The following is a 6,000-nucleotide window of genomic DNA, read 5'->3' on the forward strand; positions in this document are numbered from 1 at the left end:
GTTTTTCAATGTTTTAATCCCTCTCTCTATTTGTCCTTCAATTAATTAAAGGAAACTTATAAAAAACTTAAATTATATCTTTTTTCTGTAATAAAGACTGCATAGAAGCAATTGATAAAACACACGTTTACAAACTCTTTCTATTATTTAATTTTGAATATTCTAAAAACTACATTTATTTCTTCAATTATTGTATATACAAGTGCAAAACAGTTTTTCTCAGCAAAAATAATAGCAGCATAACAAATCTCTTAAACATACACTTGTTTCTTCATCAGCAACTTTTTGGCAGCTCCGCAAAAGCTGCTTTTCCAAGAGGAAACTTTATAGCAGCATCTTGAATAAGCAACATCAACCCCAAACACACTCTAAATGAAACTAGATTCCTTATTGTAAACAAATATGTCAATGTTAGAAAATGAAATTAGATTCATTATTGTAAACAAAAATGTCAATTTTAGAAAATGAAATTAAATGAGATTAATTATGGATGTGTGAAAAAATAAAAGATTATAAGGAGCCCGACAATAGACCCATTATGTACCTTGTTAGATCCATTAAAATCTCATGGCAGATTGATTGGATGAACTGACATGGTGGACTGAAGCATTAGCTACCACCTTCTCAAGAGTTGATATACTCGTTGGACCCACCTACTGAATTCATCCTGACTAGCGATCCTCAGGATTGATAGGGAGCCCAATTATAGATCAACATTAAAAAGATTAACATATGTTATTTCACCTTTTAAGAGATACCTAATTAGCAAGACATCGCAAAAAGATTTTGTACCGCATGACTCATAATTTTTTTATATTTTTCACTCTCATTATGTATCCAAGGAAATAAGAGGGTGGGTTTCTCTCCCCTTTTTTGTCTCTCACTTGTAACTTAAATTATCTCCTCCGATTTATCTATCGGGGAAGATCATTAAGAAAACAGAGAACCAAGAACCTTGAGAATACATCCATCATCTCCTTCCATCTTCTTCATATACGTCTATTCGAGTTGTGTGAACCCTTGACTCGTCGTTCTAAGAAATTCAACATAGACTTAGCAAGTTAGAAGAGAAAATTTATGCCTACTTTTTAAATTAACCAAACATAAATAGAAGCCAGCTTGTGCACATTCCCGTCTTAATTCATTGTAAGGAAAAAAGGGGAGAACTCATGTATCTAAATATAATTAAATTTAGCTTAAAATTAATATACTGTGAATCCTTCATAATTTATTATTCTCAAATTTATTAATTTCTAAACTCAATCTCTTAAATCAGAAAAATTGATTTATTGTATTTTTTGGACTAAACTTTAAAAAAAAAATTAATATAATAGAAATTTAAAAATTTTAATTTCTAGTTATATTCTAACATAATTTTTAATTTGAATGAAAATAAATGGTAATTTTCGTAATTCAATCCGAATAATTAGTTAATAATTATTTAATTCATTTAATCATTAAAAATGATCAATGAAAAAAAGAAATACACATTATAATTTATCTAAAAAAAATGCACTTTGCAATTTAAAAATTAATAAACAAAAAGCATTCCATTGCCGGGATTTGAACCCGGGTCGCCTGGGTGAAAGCCAGGTATCCTAACCGGACTAGACGACAATGGATTAGTGATGGTAAAAGCAATTTATATATATATATATAATACATTAATACGGCACGTTTTAAATTACATATATTTTGGTTAGATATGTAAATATAATATTACTGGTGTAGCATTTCATACCAAGTGCCCCACAATACTTCCGAATGGTAATATGATTTATTTCACAATAATTTATTGAAGTTTATATTGTTTTAGGGTTAAGCAGTTAGTGAGAAAAATTAATTTCTACCGTAAAAACATCAATATAGGAAGCTGAGGAGCTAGGCTTGTTTGAGTCCTAGTTAAACTTATATTGTATTTTTTTGTCGTGGGTTTGATAAATTTGGAATAGTGGAGTGATATATTAACGTCTTAATGTTATATTAAGATCAGACACACATATATATTAGAGAAAAAATTGACATAGGGACCAACAAATGTTTTATGTGAAAAAAAGGGTAAATATCATGGGGTCTAACACAATTGAAATGATTCCACTGTGTCAATGTATGTTACAAGACTCTATCGGCCCTTGAATGACCAGAAGAAATATTGTACAATTAGGGGTTATTGTAGTGACTTCCTCTAGATGAGTGGTAGAGTACGTTGGGAGAAGTGGCGGCGACCCGCCAAGTGTGAAGAAAGATTGATAGTAGAGGTCATATTCTAGAAAATCAGATGTTGGTATCGTCAGTAGCGGCGGTGGCGATGGTGATGGTCGAACAATGGAGGTCTAGTGGTGGTGGTGACCTGACGACAGTGGTGACAGTGGTGGCCAAACAGTCGTGGCCTGGTGACGGTGAATCGACAACACTCGATTGGAGGCGGCAACAGTGGTAGCCGAGCAGCAAAGGTCTGAAGGCGGTGGCAGACAGACAATGGTGGTTTGACGAAGACAACAGTTGGTGGTTGGATAGCGGTAGTCATGTAGCAGCGACTGTGGTGGTCAGGCAAAAAAGGTTCGACGACGACGACAACTAGACGATGGTAGTGGAGCTCAAGACCATCAAGAGCTTGGAGCTCTTTTAGCTTTCTCCTCTTGTTCCATGTCTCCCTTCATAAAAAGAGTGGGGATATCTTTATAGATTTGGTGAGTGGCATCATCCATAAATTTAGCAAGAATCTAAACCACTCAATCAGATGGTCTACAATGATTCCTTAGATCAAATGATGTTTTATTAGTATTTAAGTGCCTAAATAATATCAGAATTAAGGGATTTTGAGCTTATTGGATTATGTCATCAAGATGCTAGATTTGGATTTCATTGGGTCCCTCAAAATTTATTTCAAAATCTTTTCCTGTGCTGTAAGTGTTTGATTGATTTGGGCTCACTTGGATTCGGATCAAACTATGTTTTATATCACTTGGCTCATCTTATTAAGACACTTCATTTGAATCAAAGTACAAGTAATTAAACATATGAAGTTCTCAATCTCAATGTACATCAAGATTCGTGCTTGATTAATCAATTTTTTTAGGGACTTATCAATTTTGCAGAATAGTGAATTTATAAGAATTCATTATTTAAACTGCTTGAATTTGGGCATTATAACTATTTCATTTTCATGCATAAAATAAATAAATAACAGGTAGATCAAACCTCTCGAAGGACATGTATTAGGCATCAATATGGTGTTTAATTCTAGTAAATTATTAAATTTAATCTATTTTAAGGATTTGATTAGAAGCCATGTTAAGCACTAAGCACTCTGATTTGAATCTTCCTCGATACCCAAATGATCTTGAGCTTTCCACATAATAATTAGCTATGTTTATAGCTTTGCATGATCAAAGTACGAAGTAACTCTGGACGGGACACGTGTTGAATAATCATTTTGGGTGTGTCCAAAGAGCCATCAATTAGCATGATGCGGAAGATCCATTTCGACCGAACCGAAAGGACCGGCGGAGTTCATAGATAAAGGACTCAATTTTTAAATCTATGAGCGAGCACTTTGGGGATTCGACGAGTAGTGATTCGGCCACATTAATGATTATCATGACAGTTATGACGGCCGGCCGACCACTGTTAGAGAATTTCAATGACATGATCAACATTTTACTACATAACTTCTACTGTTATAAATATATGAATACGAACATGTAAAGAGGGGATTTCGAAAGAAACTTAGAGATATATTAATGATATTGTGCTCTTATATCTCTCTTGACACGTGGCGCCTCACTATTAGACTCCGAATGCATTAGGAGTCATGATGTAATATTTTTTCCTTTTTTTTCCGTCCTCCGCTCCTTCCGGGAGATCTCAGGCATTATCCAGATGCAGATGACATCCGGACTCTAGACATAATATTTTATCTTATGAGCAGTTTATAATATTCCTAAATAATTTAGAGATAGAGAGAGAGAAAATGCGTTGATTTTTTGCACCGGCGAATTTTCTTAAAATGGAATATTTATCGTTTTAGACTGTCCTTATTCCACCTTTATATTTTTGGAATATACCTTTTGAAATAGTGGTTATTATATCATATAAACATACATGCTTACATATATACAATTAAATTTATATTTTTTTTTTTAGATATTGCATTGTATGTTAGTCTCAATTAATTTTTTAATTAAAAGCATTTACATAAATACCACCCAATTTTTATGTATTTATATATAGCATTTATTATTTTTTCTTTTAATATTTATACTGCACAGATCTTTTATTTCATATCAAGATATTATCATTTTTTTCATTTTTTTTAAGTGAAATACACTTTTTTCATATATAGATATAAGATGATATATATATATATATATATATATATAAGGGTGTAAAATAGGCGCACGCGAGCGAGCCCAGGCTCACATAGCATATATGTAAAAATTAAAATTTATTATTATTCATGTATGTAAATACGTAGGAATTTACATGCCACTCAATTCATATGTATTTTCATATCGTTCGTCCAAACTACAAGTATTACATATATATTACTTTATATCTATAAATGAAAATGTGTATTTAACTTATTAAAAGTTATTATAGTGGTATTTTTGAGGTGATATAAAAAATTTGGTTGGTAGATATGTAAGAATCAAACTTTAGATGTTTGCATGTAAATGCCATGTAACCCTCCTATTCAAATGGACAATTATTAAATTAGACTTCAGCCTTAACAAAATGAGTTGATTCAAAGTTGTGGTTAAATTGCTGATTTAATCGTTGAATGAATGAAATCAAGCTGATTTAATTATGGCAAATAAATAAATATTACTATGCATTCAAACTTGATCGGCTGTGCATTAATTTTTTAATATTTTTTTAGGATTAATTGTTTATGATTTTGTTTATGCTTTTGTTAAAGAAGCTGTAGGATTCCTCATTAGCCTATTATTTTTTATTTTTTTCTTACTTTGAAGCTACAGGCACATGGAGAAAATATTTCGTCCGAGCATCACACATCCAGACTGTTAGCGCTGGCGTGGGGTCCGGTCCACCCCACCCGTGATCTCCCGCTCCCGTCCTCTCCTTTTGTTTTTGCGAAACGACGCTTCCGATCGCGAAGGGTCACACCTCTTCACAAATAACCACTCCTTCCTTTTTTTTTTGCGAAGAGTCGCGTCCCTTCGCAGAAACCGCTCCCGCCTCCTCTATTTCACGAAGCGAAGCATCCCTTCGCTTCCTTTCTCTTCGTGATAAAAGGAGAGACTCTCCTTCAGATCTGGTGGATACGAAGTCACGGTGTTCTTCTTTGGTTTTCTTCGGGATAGAGAAAAGTTTCTTCAGGGCAAAGGAAGAGAAGTGTAAAAAGTAGTTCCTTGCGGCAGAAGGAAGAAGAAAGAAGAAGATTGTTCTCTCTAGGCTTCTTCGTGGTGGCTTGTGACAGAAGAAAAATTGGGTTTATTTCTCTTGTACGTGTTTCTTCTTTGGTGTATCTCGGTGTAGAAAGAGAATAACAGAGAGAGCAACGAAAAGTGAGAGATTCTTCTTGTAAGTCGAGGTTATCGACTGGTGTAAATTCCTCAATTAGTAAAATCCTCTGCAACTCCGTGGATGTAGGCAATTTGCCGAGCCACGTAAATATGTGTGTTCTTTTGGTGTGAATTTTCTCGTGCTATTTTATCCGCTTCATCGTCGATCGTTTTAAATTTCAAATATATCACAACAACACAACAACACAGTCGTTCGATTAAGGGAGGCCACGTTAGCGCAAATTCACGTTTATGGTTACGCAACCTCCCGTGAATCTTGGAAGTCCGAACATTCAGACGTCCAGATGTAAAATTTTCTCCAGGCACATGGGAAAGATGAAGACTAATCTTGGAAGTCAAAGGTCTCCCTCTTGATTATACAAATCAAGCTAATTAAAAATAAGATAGCATTATGTGACGTGCATGGCTGCTTATTGGGAGAACTGATGTCAATATATATATATATATATAT

General features: G+C 33.7%; 1 non-coding gene across 1 annotated transcript; it reads right to left on the minus strand.

Annotated features, from left to right (window-relative positions):
* Window positions 1-1,548: 1,548 nt before the first annotated feature.
* Window positions 1,549-1,622, minus strand: TRNAE-UUC. The gene has a single exon. It is a non-coding gene; the product is annotated as a tRNA-Glu (tRNA).
* Between the last annotated feature and the right edge of the window lie 4,378 nt (window positions 1,623-6,000).

This window comes from Phalaenopsis equestris, unplaced genomic scaffold (assembly GCF_001263595.1).
Source record: "Phalaenopsis equestris unplaced genomic scaffold, ASM126359v1 Scaffold000002, whole genome shotgun sequence".
NCBI lineage: Eukaryota > Viridiplantae > Streptophyta > Magnoliopsida > Asparagales > Orchidaceae > Phalaenopsis > Phalaenopsis equestris.